The sequence below is a fragment of the Sminthopsis crassicaudata genome, chromosome 3 (genome assembly GCF_048593235.1).
Source record: "Sminthopsis crassicaudata isolate SCR6 chromosome 3, ASM4859323v1, whole genome shotgun sequence".
Classification (NCBI taxonomy): Eukaryota; Metazoa; Chordata; class Mammalia; order Dasyuromorphia; family Dasyuridae; genus Sminthopsis; species Sminthopsis crassicaudata.
Genome location: NC_133619.1, coordinates 272,222,539 through 272,238,524, shown reverse-complemented (window position 1 = coordinate 272,238,524; position 15,986 = coordinate 272,222,539). Strand labels below are relative to the sequence as shown.

General features: G+C 31.1%; 1 long non-coding RNA gene across 1 annotated transcript in view; it reads right to left on the bottom strand.

Moving 5' to 3' along the window:
• Positions 1 to 15,986, bottom strand: part of LOC141559488 (uncharacterized) — a 56,334-nt gene that overhangs the window by 38,912 nt on the left and 1,436 nt on the right. The window contains exon 2 of the long non-coding RNA XR_012487435.1: positions 15,699 to 15,753. This is a non-coding gene — a long non-coding RNA (uncharacterized LOC141559488). The remainder of the gene's footprint in view (positions 1 to 15,698; positions 15,754 to 15,986) is intronic.

Here is a 15,986-nt window from a genome sequence, read left to right as displayed (position 1 = left end):
TCATGGAAGAGATGGAGAGATGTTACTGGGCAACAATTCAATTAAATGGATATAGAACCAGTTGAATATAGACCAAAAGTCAATGGCTCATTTGAGAGGTAATTCTCAGGAGTGCTATATGGTATGGCTTGGATGTATCATATTTAACAATTTTTACCAATATCAGATGAAGCCATTAACAATATACATGATCATCAAACAAAATTCAGAGTAATAGCTCACATGCTAGATAATATTCAGAATCCAGAATGAAGTCAATAAATTAACACAAGAATGAATCTAATAAGATGAAATTCAGGAGAATGAAATATAACATTTTAGTCTGAGGCTAAAAAAATAAATTCCACAAGTAGAAGATGTGGGGGAAGGCATGGTTAGTTAGCAGTTTGTAGTTGGCTAAGGGTCCAATATCTTCCCTTAAAACTCAATATTATTCAGCAATATAATGTGGCAGCCAAAAATCCTGTGGTGAAGTTGGGTAGCTATTAGAGAAAAATAGCTATAGTTCCTCTGTATTCTGCCCAATCATAACATATCTGAAATACTGAATGAAATTCTGAACATCAATTTTAAGAACAATTTATCTCTCGACCATGACAAAAGGGATTTTTAAAAAGCCATTTTGGAAGGAAAAGGAATATTACCAAAGGGATGACCAATGCTTAGTTTAAAAGAAATTATAAAGGAAAAAGCTTTTCTTTATCCCTTTTCTTAAAAGGAAAACCTCTAATGTTTCATCATTATATTTAATGTAAGCTCTTGCATTTATGTTGATAGAATTTGGTTGTGACAAATCTGGTCCTGATGCTTTTTAAGCATCTTTTTAAGATGTCAGCTCATAAATGGTCCATTTAATTGCTCTGGTATTGATTTTTAGAGATAACTTATTATTTTATATTTTTGTAGCTATTCATAAATGTCTTTCAAATTCTGAGTTTTATTGCTATATATTTGGAAGTATTCTGATATTTTTATTTGTGTATTCATTCATTGTCATTCATCCTTATTTTACACTGTGCTTATATTTTTCCTCCTTTTTTGGACTAATTTTGCTAATGTCTTAGCTATTTAATTAGTTTTTTATTGCTCTTTTGTTTATTAATTCAATTGTTTTCCTACTTTGCTCATTTCTCCCTCTAACTTTTTATCTTGTGTATTTTTAACCTTTTCTAACTTTTATTTTTTTAAATAATAGCTTTTTATTTTCAATATATATGCAAAGATAGTTTTCAACATTCACCTTTGTAAAACCTTTCCTCCTTCCCTTCCACTATCCTCTCCCTAGACAGCAAATAATCAAAGATATGTTAAATATGTGCAATTTTTCTATACATATTTCCACAATTATGCTGTGCAAGAGAAATCATATCAAAAAGGGAAAAAATAAGATACAAAAAGTAAGCAAACAACAACAAAAAGGTAAAAATACTATGTTGTGATCTATGTTCAGCTCCCACAGTCTTCTCTCTGGATGCAGATAACTCTCTCCATCACAAATCTATTAAATTGCCTTGAATCACCACATTGTTGAAAAGAGTCAAATCCATCAAAGTTGATCATCACATAATCTTGCTGTTGCTTTGTATAATGTTTTCTTGGTTCTATTCACTTCATTTATTATTAGTACATGCAACTCTCCAGGCCCTTCTGAAATTATCCTGCTGACATTTCTTATAGAAACTTTTCTAACTTTTAAGTTGCAAATTTAACTTACTAAATTTCTCTGTGTCTTATGCATAACAATATTTAAAAAGAGAAATTTTCCTCTAAGAATTTTTTTAGTTATAATTCAAATATTATTATATTTCATATGAAGCATCTTTATTATTGTTGTTTAATTGTTTTTAAACCATGTTTAATTCTTTGTGATCCCTTTTGGAAAGATACTATCGCCATTCCTCCTCCACATCTTTACTATAATTTTTATTATTTCTGTATTTCTTTGTTTGAGAATTATTAAATAATTTATTTCTAATCTTTAGACAAACATAACTTTTTGGCCAGATTTTCCTTATTTACTACCATTTTTTATTGTACAAGTTTAAGTGACTTGTACAGAATTATATAATCAATATGCTCCAAAAGAAGGATTTGAATCCATCTTGATTTAAAGGGAAGCTGTCTTTTATTGTGTAAGGATCTCTAAAATGTAATGTCTAAAAGTCTATCTTGCAAGATTTGAACTGATAGCAATTGAAAGAATCTAAGTACATAAAGCTTCTGAAAGTTTTACTTCTTCCAAATGAACAGAGGGAGGAGTCTTATTAAGGGACTGATTATGCCTAGAAGAAAGAATTTTCATACCGCCAAGACTTTGAAAAAGTTTCATTGGAGAGGGATGATAAAGAAGATGGTAGCTTCAATGATAATAGCAAAGAACGTGGAGTCAAGACTAGAGTGGAGGACTCTTCACAAGACTGATTCTTACAGTTACAGAGTCTTTTCCTTCTTCTCAATTGCAGATCATTTTATTAAGACAATCATACCAAAAGTAAATGAACTTTTTCACCACTCTGAGAAACTTGGAGAAAAGATAAATTGTCTCTATCATCTATTTTATTCCTTGGCTTAATGATCCAAGTAATTTGATAGGAAAATTAATTACTAAGAGTTTATTTAAACCCTTAAAAGTTTTGTTCATTTGTATTTACATTTACAAATAGTGGGTTAATATATAAATATGAAAAAATTAACTCTGTTCTGAGTTTATGTTTTTGCTACAGAAATTATGAAAGCAGAAACTATGTACGTCTCATTATGGTAAATTCAAGTGTCTGAGAAGTAACTTTTCAGGTTTGCCAATCAACAGACTGAGAGCTCAAAGCATTTGATGAATTCTATTTGTAATTCCCATTTTGAAGGTAGTTTTATTTGTTTTTTTAGGTTTTCAGAGAAAAGAAGCCATATCAACTAGGACCTTCATTATTTCCAAGAAAATCAGTTCTTTTGCAATAGGGAACTTTGGTTTTCTCTCACTCAGGAAAGAGAGTAGAGCAGGGAATTAGAAATCTCAAAGGTATATTATGCCCTGCGGCAGGCACAGAAACTCTGCAAGGAAACATGTTTAAAATGTTTGCCATTCTGAACATATTAATACACTTATGCTTTATCACATGATCCATTTTGGAAGTTCTATGTGCATCTGAAGGAAAAGTAAGTTTCCTAATAATCTCACTTAGTCATTTCCATATAACTACATAAATCTGGGTAATTTTTGTTTTATAGGCAAACCTATAACTTTTTTGTTATTTAACTTTTTATTTGAGTTGTCATTCTATTGGTTCAATATTGAAATGTCATTTTATTTATCTGCTTTTGAAATGCAGATTTCTTTTCTTTTAAAATCTAGTTGCTATTGTATTGTATTATTTAATATCAATATTCTTTCATTATCAATGCACCTTCCAAATGATATAATTACTGTAAATAACTTTCTTATTGCTTTTTAATTTGAATTCAATTTTGTCCAATGTCATGATTGCAACTTGTAATTTTCTAGAATCAGCTGAAGGAAATAATGTGTAATCAATAAGTTACTGCTGTGGAAACAAATTAGCTGACTAGTTCTTGCTTCTTTCCATTACCTCCTCACTTTAGAAGATTTTTCTGAAGTCTCAATCCACCCACATTATAGTGGTCTCTACACCTGGGGTTTGTTTTTGAGTAATGCCTCCTTTCTGGTAAAGTTTCTTCTCCTTCTCTCCCTAGGGTAGCACAAAGTAAAATTATTAAATAACCCAATCTGCCCCATCCCACACCCCTGTAGCTTTCCTCCTCTTTTTGGGTCAGAGCCAGATATCTAATTATCCATTTTTTGTTTTTTGTTTTTGTTTTTTGTTTTTTGTTTTTTTTTACAATAATAAGCTTGTTGGACAAGTGAAAGAAAAAAAAATCCAGGTGCACTTTTAGTTCTGCTTGTTGGGAAATTTGTACAATTACTATTTTATTTTTAAATTCACATCTCTGTGACCTCGCAAGAAATTTAAGATTAATAACTAGACCAGGATTGGCTTTCTAATCATTTTTCATTTCTCTATAAATTTGGCCACTAGCAATTAGCATTTAGCTCCTAAGTGTTCCAACAATATACAAATATGTGTTACAAAATTTTCATAGTCAACTATAGATTCTATGTGAAAACAAAATGTGAAAAAGGCACAACTGAAGGAAACATCACAAATAGATGCTATTCATAGCTAACATAGCTGAGAGAAGGAATAGAAAGAAAATAAAAATAAAAAAAAACTTTTGAGAATTCTTATAAGATTTCTTGAAGAAATAGGAGCTCAGTCATTTTTCTCTCAGAAGTAATTCTTCATGATTGGAGTCTGTGACAGGACCCCACTCCAATCAGGATGCAGTTTCTCTTTTTAATCTCCCTTGCTGCCCTCCCTCTCCTCAGTTTGCTCAGATGCTAAGAGAGGAAAGGCATCAATGCTCAGTTTCCAATTTTCTCATTTACCTCTGCTCTCTTCCACAGACCAGTTCCAAAAATAACCGAAGGACTGACCTAACCTATGCAACCCAGTCCAAGTCTTATAATGGTTCATTTATTTGAAGAGTCTCTGAGACACTGAACTACATATGCCATGATGCTTAATTAGCCTTTCGATGTCTTTTTCTTTGCCTGCAAAATAACTGGCTTTTTCAGAGGTGGGTGTATGCATAGGTGTGTTTCCCAGGTAACCAGGAGAGTCATTACAATAGTAAATTAGAAAAACTAATTGGCCAGGGATTAAAGGGATTATGTGTGATTTACAAAGTGTTAGTGATGATGTTCAGTTATCTATCAAACTGATAATGTAAAACAAATTGGATATTTCTTATTAAACAATTGAATTTCTTTTTTATTCCTACATCCTCCCTTTCCCAAGTAGTAACAAAACAGTCTAAGGGACAGGAAAGTGGAAGGGACCATCTATGAATCAGTGGCAAAATGAAACAAAGTAGATCTGCAAATAGATAATTGGACTTCAAGTAATGTTTCTTTATTTTAAGTTCTTGTGTATGTGCAGTGGAGAAAAATAGGAGTTAACAAAGTTGCAAGAGTTTCCAAGAGAATAGTATCTCTAGGCAGGGTAAAGAGGAATTTCAGAGATTCACTTGACTGAGAGATTAAAGAATAAACTTTGGAAAAGGCTGACTAAAGGCAAAAATTTAAGAAAGAAAAAATAAAGGAGAACCAGACAATATAAATGAGAAACTAAGTGGTAATAAAGCTTTGTTCCACATATATTTGGATATAGTACCCAAATTAAATTGATACACTGTAACCCTATAATTTTTCCTTTTGTTTTGACCTTTCTTGGTGACCTCATCAGTTCCCATTGGTTTAATTATCATTTCTCAGCAGATGGCTCAGAGCTCTGATGATTCAGCCCTATTTGTCTCCTAAATTTCCATTCTACATCATATTGGATGTAGAATGCCTATTGGATATTGCAAAGTGGATATTCTGGAGACATTTCACAATCAATACAGCCAAAACAGAACTACTAATTTTTTTTCTCTTAAACCCTCCTCTTCTTCTAAACTTTCCCATTACTAGTAAAGGTACCAAGAAGTCTTCCTTTCTTCCACTTTTCTAATGTTACCTGGACACACTCCCTTACCCACTCGCATCCAAGCAGTTGACAAATGTTGCTATTTCTACCTCCATTTAATCCCTTCTTTTCTCACAAATCTAACACCATAGTTCAAACCTCCACAACTTCTTGCACCTAGAAGCAGCTAGACAACACAATGGAGTCTAGCATGGAATCAGGAATTCAAATCTAGCCTGACACACTTAGTAGTTATGGGACCTTGAACAACTCACTTAACTCGGTTGTCTGTTTTCTCAACTGTAAAAAAGAGACTGTACTGATGGCTACCTCTTATAAAGGAGTAGCACAGCTCCTGGCAATTAAATTATTCTGCCCTCCCCTGTCGCCTAGGGCTTCTGCAGTGATCCAATCTCAAGCCTCATTCTGCTTTAATCTATCCTCCACAATATTGCCAAATTTTTTCCTTGTGGGCATTATTGACCATATCATCCAATAATGGCTTCTTTTACCTCTAGAAATATAAACTCCTCTACTTAGGGAACCAACTCATGAAACTATCTTTCCAGGCTTATTGGACATTGACCTTCCCTCTGTTACTTATAGAACATGTTACTTCTGTCTGCCTGCCTTTCCACTGTCTTTCTCTCTGTCACTTCATAAAGTCCTTTTATTTTAAGACTATGTTCAACTGGGCCAACCATTATGGAGAATAATATGGAACTATGTTCAAAGGGCTATAACATTGTATATACCCTTTGATCCAGCAATCCCCCTGATAGTTCTATATCCCAAAAGCATCCAAAAAGGGAGGAGGGACTTATTTTTAAATTTTATTTTATTTTAAAAACATATGCATGGATAATTTTTCAATATTGATCCTTGCAAAAACGTGTGTTCCAAATTTTCACTCCCTTTCCCCTACTTCCTCCCCTAGATGGCAAGTGATCCGATATATGTTAAACATGCTAAACATATAATTAAATACAATATATGTATACATTTTTATACAATTATCTTGTTGCACAAGAAAAATCAAATCAAAAAGAATAAAATAAGAAAGATTGCAAAATGCAAGCAAAAAATAAAAAGAGTGAAAATACTGAGTTGTGATCCACACTCAGTTCCCACAGTCCTCTCTCTGGGTGTAGATGACACTCATCATCACGAGATCATTGGAACTGGACTCAACTGTTTCATTGCTGAGAAAAGCCACATCCATCAGAATTGATCATTATATAATCTTGTTGTTGCCCTGTACAATTTTCTCCCTGTTCTACTCATTGCACTTAGCATCAGTTTAGGCCTCTCTGAAATCATCCTGCTGATTTTGAAAGAACCTATTTATAGAAAAATATTCATAACAATTCTTTTGTCATGGCAAAGATTTGGAAATTAGGGGGATGCCCATTGGGAAATATCTGAAGAAGTTGTTGTACATGATTGTAATGTAATGTTACTGCACTCTAAGTAATGATAAGCAGAGTAATTTCAGAAAACCTGAACTTATTTTATATGAACTGATGCAAAGTAAAGTGAGCAGAAACAGGATAATATGTACTAAAAGCAATATTGTTAGATGAGCAGCTGTGAGTGACTTAACTATTCCTCATAATACACTGATCCAAGATAATTCCAAAGGACTCATGGAACATACTATTCATCTCCAGAGAAACAACTGATGGAATCTGAATGAGAGAAAAGTATACTGTTTTCCACTTTCTGAATTTTTTCATGTTTCTTTCTCTTTTGGCTTGTGTCTTCTTTTAGAACATGATAAATATTGTAATATGTTTTACATGATTGCATGTAGAGAATTTATATCAAAGTGCTTACTGCCTCAGAAATCGATGAGGTAAAGGAAAAATAAAATTTGGAACTCAAAATAATTTTTACATTGAATATTAAAAATTGTCTTTATATGTAACTAGAAAAAATAAAATAATTGTCCTTACATGTAATTGAGGAAAATATTTCTTTTATTTTAATTTCAAGTACCATCTTCTATCAGAAGGCTATTTTGAATCCTTCAGCTTCAAGAGTACTCCTTCTGAAATTATTTTGATCTAAAAAAGTATACACACACATATATACGTACACATATACATGCATACATACAAACATGCACATACATAGAGAGAATGTGTATTGTTCTTCTAATCTTTTCTATTAGAATGTAAGTCAAGATATCACTCCCCTAGTGTTATTGATCTTCTTCAAGAAACTTAAAGAAAGGAATTTTTCCTTAATTTTTTATTGTATCTTTGGTATGCAGTATAATGTCTGGCAAATAGAGGTGCTTAAAAAATAATTGTTGATTCATTGATTTTAATCCTTTGTAAAATGATGCTTAGATTATTTGGTACAAGCATTTTACATATTTGCATTTTGTGAGAGCATTAGTCATATATGTGCTTCTAATATTAAGGCTGACAGAGAAAAAATATCTAATTTTGAACAGATTAAACCAGATTGAGTTGTCATATCTACCTTTAATTAGGTTTCTGGCAATTTAATCATCAATTTCATTCTATGCCAAATGATTTCAAAAAGAAATACACAGGAACATTAGGCTAAGAGATAAAAGGGGAAAATTACAAATGTTGGAAGGGATATAGAAAAATTGAAACATGGTGCACTGTTGGTGAAACTGTGAACTGATCCAACCATCTTGGAGAGCAATATGGAATTATGTCCAAAGAGTTTTAATAGAACTATACCCTTTAACTACTATTCTATCTATTGCCCAAGGTGATCAAGGCAAAGGGGAGAGGACTTGTATATTCTGAACATTTGTAGATGCTCCCTTTGTGATGTCAAAAAAAAAAGTAGAAATCAAAAATTTGCCATAATTTACTAATCAAGGTGCAGTATATGATTATTATGGAATACTACTGTGCTGTAAAAATTATTAGCTGGTTGATTTTAGGAAAAAATATGGAAAGGCTTGCAGGAAATAATAAAGAGTGAAATGAGCAGAACCAATAGAATATTATATACAATAACAGCAATATTATTCAAATAACAACTGACTACTCATATTAATTAAAAAGGTAATGAAAAGGCAGAAAAAGATATAATAAATAGAAATATGTATAATATGGATTTACATAAATATATAAGTACACATAGGCATAAATATATACATACATACATATCTGTTTCTAATGTTGGCCTTCTTTAGCACAGAGTAAGGAGGAAAGGAGGAAAAAAGTGAAAAGTGCATAGCAAAAAACAACAGAAGAAAGTACAAAAAAAGTTGATTAGCTCTGAAAATGTGTACTATTTATTACATTATTGTTCAAAAAAAAAGTAAATTGTTTTTGTCTTTTGCTGTGTAGATGGAAATTTATTTTTGCCTTTTTATATTTAATTTCAAAATGAATTTTTAAATTTTATATATACCTACATGTATATGTTTGTATGTGTGATTTAAAAAAAAGAATTATTAATGAAGCTTGTATTTCTAATCAAGCCTAAAACATTTTGCATGAGACTCTCTCAACTGATGAAGAAAATGCTAATATGATATTACACAAATGGAGAAGGGGAAGGACTGGTATGAAAGCTTTAGAGAGAGGAAACATTCTTTGTTCCTTCAGAGAAAAACAGAGCAGCCAGCTTTGCCACCCGTTCTGCTCCAGTCAAGAATAGCCTTGAAGATTCCGAAAATATTCTATAATACTTTCCTTTGAGCTTCATTGTTATGTTTAGATAGTTCATGTGAAACATTCAATGATATTTGCTCATGTGCGCGTGCACATACACACACACACACACACACACACACACACACACACACACATCTTGCTTTAGAAAAATAGTCAAAGGTCTGAGAAAAAATATAGATCTTTAAGATATCAGCAAAATAACCTGGGAAAACGTGAAAGAGATGACTAGAAAAAAAAATCAGTCTACTTAAAAACATAATTAATTAGACAAAAAATGTGGGTACCAGACTTTGAGATATCATAGAAGAAAACTCTCCAGAAGGATCAGAAGCAAATGCCAAAATGACAATACAAGTAATCTTTCAGTCAGACCTTGAAAACATCCAGGAATCCATCATATAGTCTAAATAAAAGATTACAAGTTTTAAGAAAAAAATACCATATATGATCTAAAAACTCAAGGACCAAGAAACAACAGGTTATATACTCTAACACCATAATGCTAATTATTGAATAAAAAAAAACTTGGAATATATTAAAAATCTCTACTCCCCAAAAATAGCTTTTTCTCAAGAGCAACTTACCCTGAAAAAACAAATACAGAACCTACAGAAGAACAAAAGGATCATTGACAGAAGCCTCTTTTCAAGTATTTCTAATGAAAAGAAGGGAATTAGGTAGAATTTTCAAAATGCAAATATATGATAAGGTGCTTGGATTTCTAATAAGGTGAGGAAAGCCATGCCCCTTCAGGAAACCTGTCGTTTTGACGAACACAGAGGGAGTTAAGACAAGGATATTCCCTGGGTATAGTTTTGTTCTGATGTATTGGTGCTAAGAGAGGAAAACTGAAAAAGAGTGCAGTAGATAGAACACCAGCTCTGAAGCCATACCTAGCTGGGTGACCCTGGGCAAGTCACTTACCTCAAATTGCCTCTGCAAAAAAAAATAAATAAATAAATAAAAGAAGAAGAGAAAAGAATTTACAAGGAAAGACATGATGAAGAATGGAAAGTAATTTATTGCCACAGAGAAAAAAAATGTATTGACTATGCTACCAATCTGCCTAGGTGATAATAATGTGTTATGGCAACAGTAAAGCAGCATATCATAGAAATCCTGAAAATCAAAGGATAAAATTATATAAAGTAAAACCTGAATAAATAAGGGTGGTAGTTATTTTTTAAATAAAAAAACAGAACATTAATATGATTTCAAAAAAAAATTAACATCAAATTATCAAAGAGAAAAAAGTTGAATTTATAAAAATAATAAAATAGAATGTATTTGAATCAACAACTTAAAAGAAATGGATGAATGATTACAAAAATACAAAATATCCAGACTGATAGAACAAAAATTAAAAAGTAAGCAACTTAATCTCAAAAAGAAATCATGAAGCTACATATGAAATTCCAAAAGCAAGAAACAAGAGGGAATTCTGGAGTGTCTTAGTGCTGTATGGATTTATAAGCCTATTCTAGAAATCATTCAAGAATCAAAATTATTGAAAATAATTTTTGAAGAAGGAAGTCTATCAAATTCTTTCTATGCTACAAATATGGTCTTGTTAATAATTATTTATTTTATAAGTTTTTTTTTATTTTCAAAATACAAGCAAAGATAGATTTTAACATTCACCTTTGCCAAACCTTGAGTGCCAAATACTTCTCCCATCCTTCACCATATTCCCCTTCCCTAAAAAGCAAACAATCCAATATATGTTAAACATGTACAATTCTTCTATACTTATTTCCACATTTATCATGCTGCACAAAAAAAAAAAATCAAAACAAAAAGGAAAAAAAAAAGAGAAGGGAAAAAAATAAAGCAAACAATAAAAATGGTAAAAAAAAAAAAAAATGGTAAAAAAAAAAAACAAAACAAAAACCTAGTTTGTGATCCACATTCAGTCCCCATGAACTGCTTTCTGGATGCAGATGACTCTCTCCATCACAAATCTATTAGAGTTGGCCTAAATCATTTCATGGTTAAAAGAACCATCTCCATCAAAGTTGATCATCATTTAATCTTGTGGTTTATGTATACAAAGTTCTTTGGATTCTACTCACTTTACTTAGCATTAATTCATGTAAGTCTCTCCAGGCCTTTCTGAAATCATGCTGCTGATCAATTCTTATAGAACAATAATATTACATAACATTCATATAACATAATTATTTAGCCATGCCCCAATTGGGCATCCAATCAGTTTCCAGTTTCTTGCCACTACAAAAAGGGCTGCCACAAACATTTTTGCAATATGGGTCCTTTTCCCTTTTTATGATGTGTTTGGGATAAAGATCCAGTAGAGACACTTCCAAATTGCCCTCCAGAATTGAAGATCAAAATTTAACTCCACCAATCAGTGTCCCAGTTTTCCCATATCCCCTCCAACATTCATCATTATCTTTTCCTGTCATCTTAGTCAATCTGAGAGGTGTAATTTCTCTAATTTGCATTTCTCTAATCAATAGTGATTTAGAGCATTTTTTCATTTTCATATGACTAGAAATGGCTTTAATTTCTTCATCTGAAAATTGCCTATTTATATCTTTTGACCATTTATCAATTGTAGAATGGCTTGTATTCTTACACATTTGAGTCAATTCTCTATATCTTTTAGAAATGAGGCATTTATCAGAACCCTTGAAAGTAAAAATTTCCCCAGTTTGTTGCTTCTCTTATAATCTTGTCTGCATTGGTTTTGTTTGTACAAAAACTTTTTTAACTTAATATAATCAAAATTATTCATTTTGCATTCAATAATATATCTGAGTCCTTTTGCAACAAATTTCTTCCTCTTCCACAGATCTGAGAGGTAAACTATCCTTTGTTCTTCTAATTTTCTTATTATATCACTCTTTATGTCTAAATCCTTTTCGGCCTTATCTTGGTATAGAGTATTAGGTGTGAGCCAATGTCTTCTGCTATACTAATTTCTAATTTTCCCACCAGTTTTTGTCAAATAGTGAGTTCTTATTCTATAAGCTATAGTCTTTGGATTTATCAAATATTAGATTAGTATAATCATTGACTATTGTGTCTTGTGAACTTAACCTATTCCATTGATCACTCTATTCCTTAGCTAATATTAAATAGTTTTGATGACCACTGCTTTACAATATAGGTTTAGATCTGGTACAGCTAGGCCACCTTTATTTGCATTTTTTTCATTAATTCCCTTGAAATTCTTGATGTTTTGTTCTTCCAAATGAATTGGAATTTACAATTTTTATTATTGTTTCTATTTCTGCAAATTAATTTCTTGGCAGTTTGATTGGTATGGCACTGAATGATTATAATAATTTAGATAGAATTGTTATGTTTATTATATTATTTTGGCCTATCCGTGAGCACTTGATGTTCTTCCACTTTTTTAGATCTTGCTTTATTTGTGTGGTAAGTGTTTTATAATTGTGTTCATATAGTTCCTGGCTTATCCTGGAAGAAAGATTCCCAAATATTTTATATTTCTTACAATTATTTTAAATGGAATTTTTCTTTGTATCTCTTGGTGCTGTGTTTTTTGGGTTTTTTTGTAATATATAGAAATATCAATGATCTATCCTACAACTTTGTGGAAATTGTTATTTGTTTCTAGTTTTTTAGTAGATTCTGTAGAATTTCCTAAGTATACTATCATATCATCTGTAAAGAGGGATAATTTTTTTCCTCATTTCCTATTCTAATTTAATTTCTTTTTCTTGTCTTATTGCTAAAGCTAACAATTCTAATACAATATTAAATAGAAATGGGGATAGTGGGCAACCTTATTTCACCCATCATCTTATTGGGAATGTTTCTAGTTTATCCCTATTATATATGATGCTTGCTGATGGTTTTAGATAGATGCTACTGATCAACAAATATAGTCTTGATACTTAAATCAGGAAGAGTCAAAACACAGAAAGTAAATACTGACCAATAACTGTCAATGAATATTCATGTAAAAATTTTTAAATTAAATATTACAGGGAAACTAACACAACTGCCACAAAAAATGTATATGCTATCAAGATGAATTTCTAGTAGGAATACAGGTCTGTTTAAATATTAGAAAAATCATTAATATAATTAACAACATTAATAAAAAATTAACAAAAATCATGATTATTTCAGTAATAACAGAAGACTTTGATAAAATCTATTAAATCAATTCTGTTAAAATAAAAAGACTAGAAAAAATAGGAATAAATGGAATCTTTCTTAACATAGTAAGAACTACATCTTTAAAATCCTTAGCTGGCATCATATGTAATAGAGATAAATTATAGCTTTTATTGAATGAGATGAAGGGCAAAGTGGGATGTCTATTGTCCCTACTATTATTTGATGTAGTGCTAGAAGTGTTGACTAGATCAATAAGAAAAAGAAATTAAAAGTATTGCTTTTAACGATATGCTATGCTAAATTACTTAGAAAACACTAGAGTCAACTAAAATTGTTTTAAAATGGATAATTTAAACAATATACAGATTTATTAAATATAAATCATTAATAGTTCTGAATAAGATGGATGGAAAGGACAGAAAGAAGGAAAGATGGAAAGAAAAAAGCCACTTAAAATAACTACAGGATAAAAAGACAATCTAGGATTCTACCTGCCAAAATACAAACTACATCAATAAAACTAAAAAAAAAATCAACATTCTTTGTACAAATATAAACTTAGATAATTAATTATTCATGGATAAAGACAATATAAAAATGATAATACTACCCATTTATGTCTTCATGTCACATCAATGAAAATACCAAAAAATTACTTTGTACAGCTAAAAAAAATCAAATTTATATGGAAAAATCAAAGGTAAAAACTGATAATGGGAAATAATGAAAAAGGACAGTGACAGAAGTAAACTTTGTAGAAATTGCATTAAATGCTAGAAAACTTCTTTAAAAGGCCTCCTTAGTGAAACACATCATCATTCAAAAGAAAATAACCCATATCCATAAAGAGGGAAATTTGAAAATGTTGTAATCAAAAAGAACTCTTTCTTTTATTTGAAATTTGCAAAGAACTTCCTGAAGATGAACATCTTAGGTAAGCAGTCTTAAAATAAAAAGAAATTTGAAAAAGAAAAAAAAAGTATTTCACATGAAGGAGCATATTGACTTTCAAAAAGTTAAAGAATAGAAGAAAAGTCAATTGCAAAAATAAAATGTTCTTTCTTGCCTTGGCATGGTCTGTTTGAAACATAAGCAATATACTTTTATATTTATCTTTTACAAATGGATTTGTCACATAGTTAGGAGGGAAGGATGTGGACACAGAAAACAGATCTATGCAGTGAACACATCTTAATCCTATAGAACTCCTAGGAATGGGTAGAATACTGAATTCAATAGAATACAGTTCCAGAAGGGTCATAAAATTATCTTCAATACATATATTTTGTTTGTTTGTTTTAGGGAAGGGAATACTTATTATCGAGAGTGTCAACCATAAGGCAAGATTGCTATGCTCTGACTGATTTGAGTTGAGTCATTTCAGTCTTGCCCAGTTAGAGAAATAAAAATTGGGAATACTATTGTGTTACAAAAAAATGACAAGCAGGATGATTTCAGAAAAATCTAGGAAGTCTTATATGAACCAATGCAAAGTGAAGTGAGCAGAAGCAGTTTATTTTACACAGTAACAGTAATATTGTTCTATGAATAACTGTGTATAAGCAACTGTTCTCAGCAATACAATGATCCAAGACAATCCCAAAGGACTTGGAACAAAACTACTATTCACCTCCAGAAAAAGACCTGATGGATTCTGAAGGCAGATTGAAGCAAACTTTTCTTTTACTCTTTTTTTTTTTTTTTTTTTTTTTTTTTTTTGTGGGAGAGGGAAGAGTTCCTGTATTTTCTTTCATAGCATGAATAATATGGAACATTTTGCATGGCTACACATATATAACCTATATTAAATTGCTAGCTTTCTCAATGAAAGGAGAATAGAGGGAAGGAGAGAATTTGTAACTAAAATTTTTTATGCATGTAAAACATAAATATGTTATAAAATATAAATATAAAACGTTAATTTAAAATATTAAAATTTGTTGTTACAAATCATTGAGAAATATTAAAATTTAAAATATGAAGTTATTCCTATTTCTTAAAGGCTGACTCTATGATGACTAAATCATTTGCAAATTGCTCAATGAATTGTTTACCACCAGATCTGAGAGAATCTGGAGCTACATTTCCTTCTCCCCCCACCTCCACACTTAGCTGAAACCTCACCATCACCTCATGGCCACTATTCCCATTTCTAATACATGATTTCCATATGCAGCTATTGTCACTGCAAAATAACCTACAATCAGATTACAAAGTATTTTCAACTGCGTGATAAGACAGTTCACTCCATTTTATTATCCCATTAAATCCCATTAATCACAACAGGAGACTTGGAATGATCTGACTCCCTTCAAAGCTCTAAAACTCAGTGCAAAATATTCTTTAAATAAACCAGTAAGAATTCACTTACCTTGATAGCAAATGGTGCAAAATCATTTTCAAAAAAAGGCAAATCCCTCCTCAACCTACAGAGGAAGAGTTATTAGGACAGGATCTATGTTTTAAAAGGAGAAAGGGAACAATTTCAAAATAATTGATTTCCTTTATAGTTTTGTGTATGTCATTTTATGCATTTCAAAAACATTGTGAAAAGAGATCCATAAGCTTTACCGGAACACGAAAAAGGCTAAGAGCATTTAGTATGAATGATTTTCACCTTTCCATTAAATTTGACACTTCCTTTGACTTTGCAAATAAA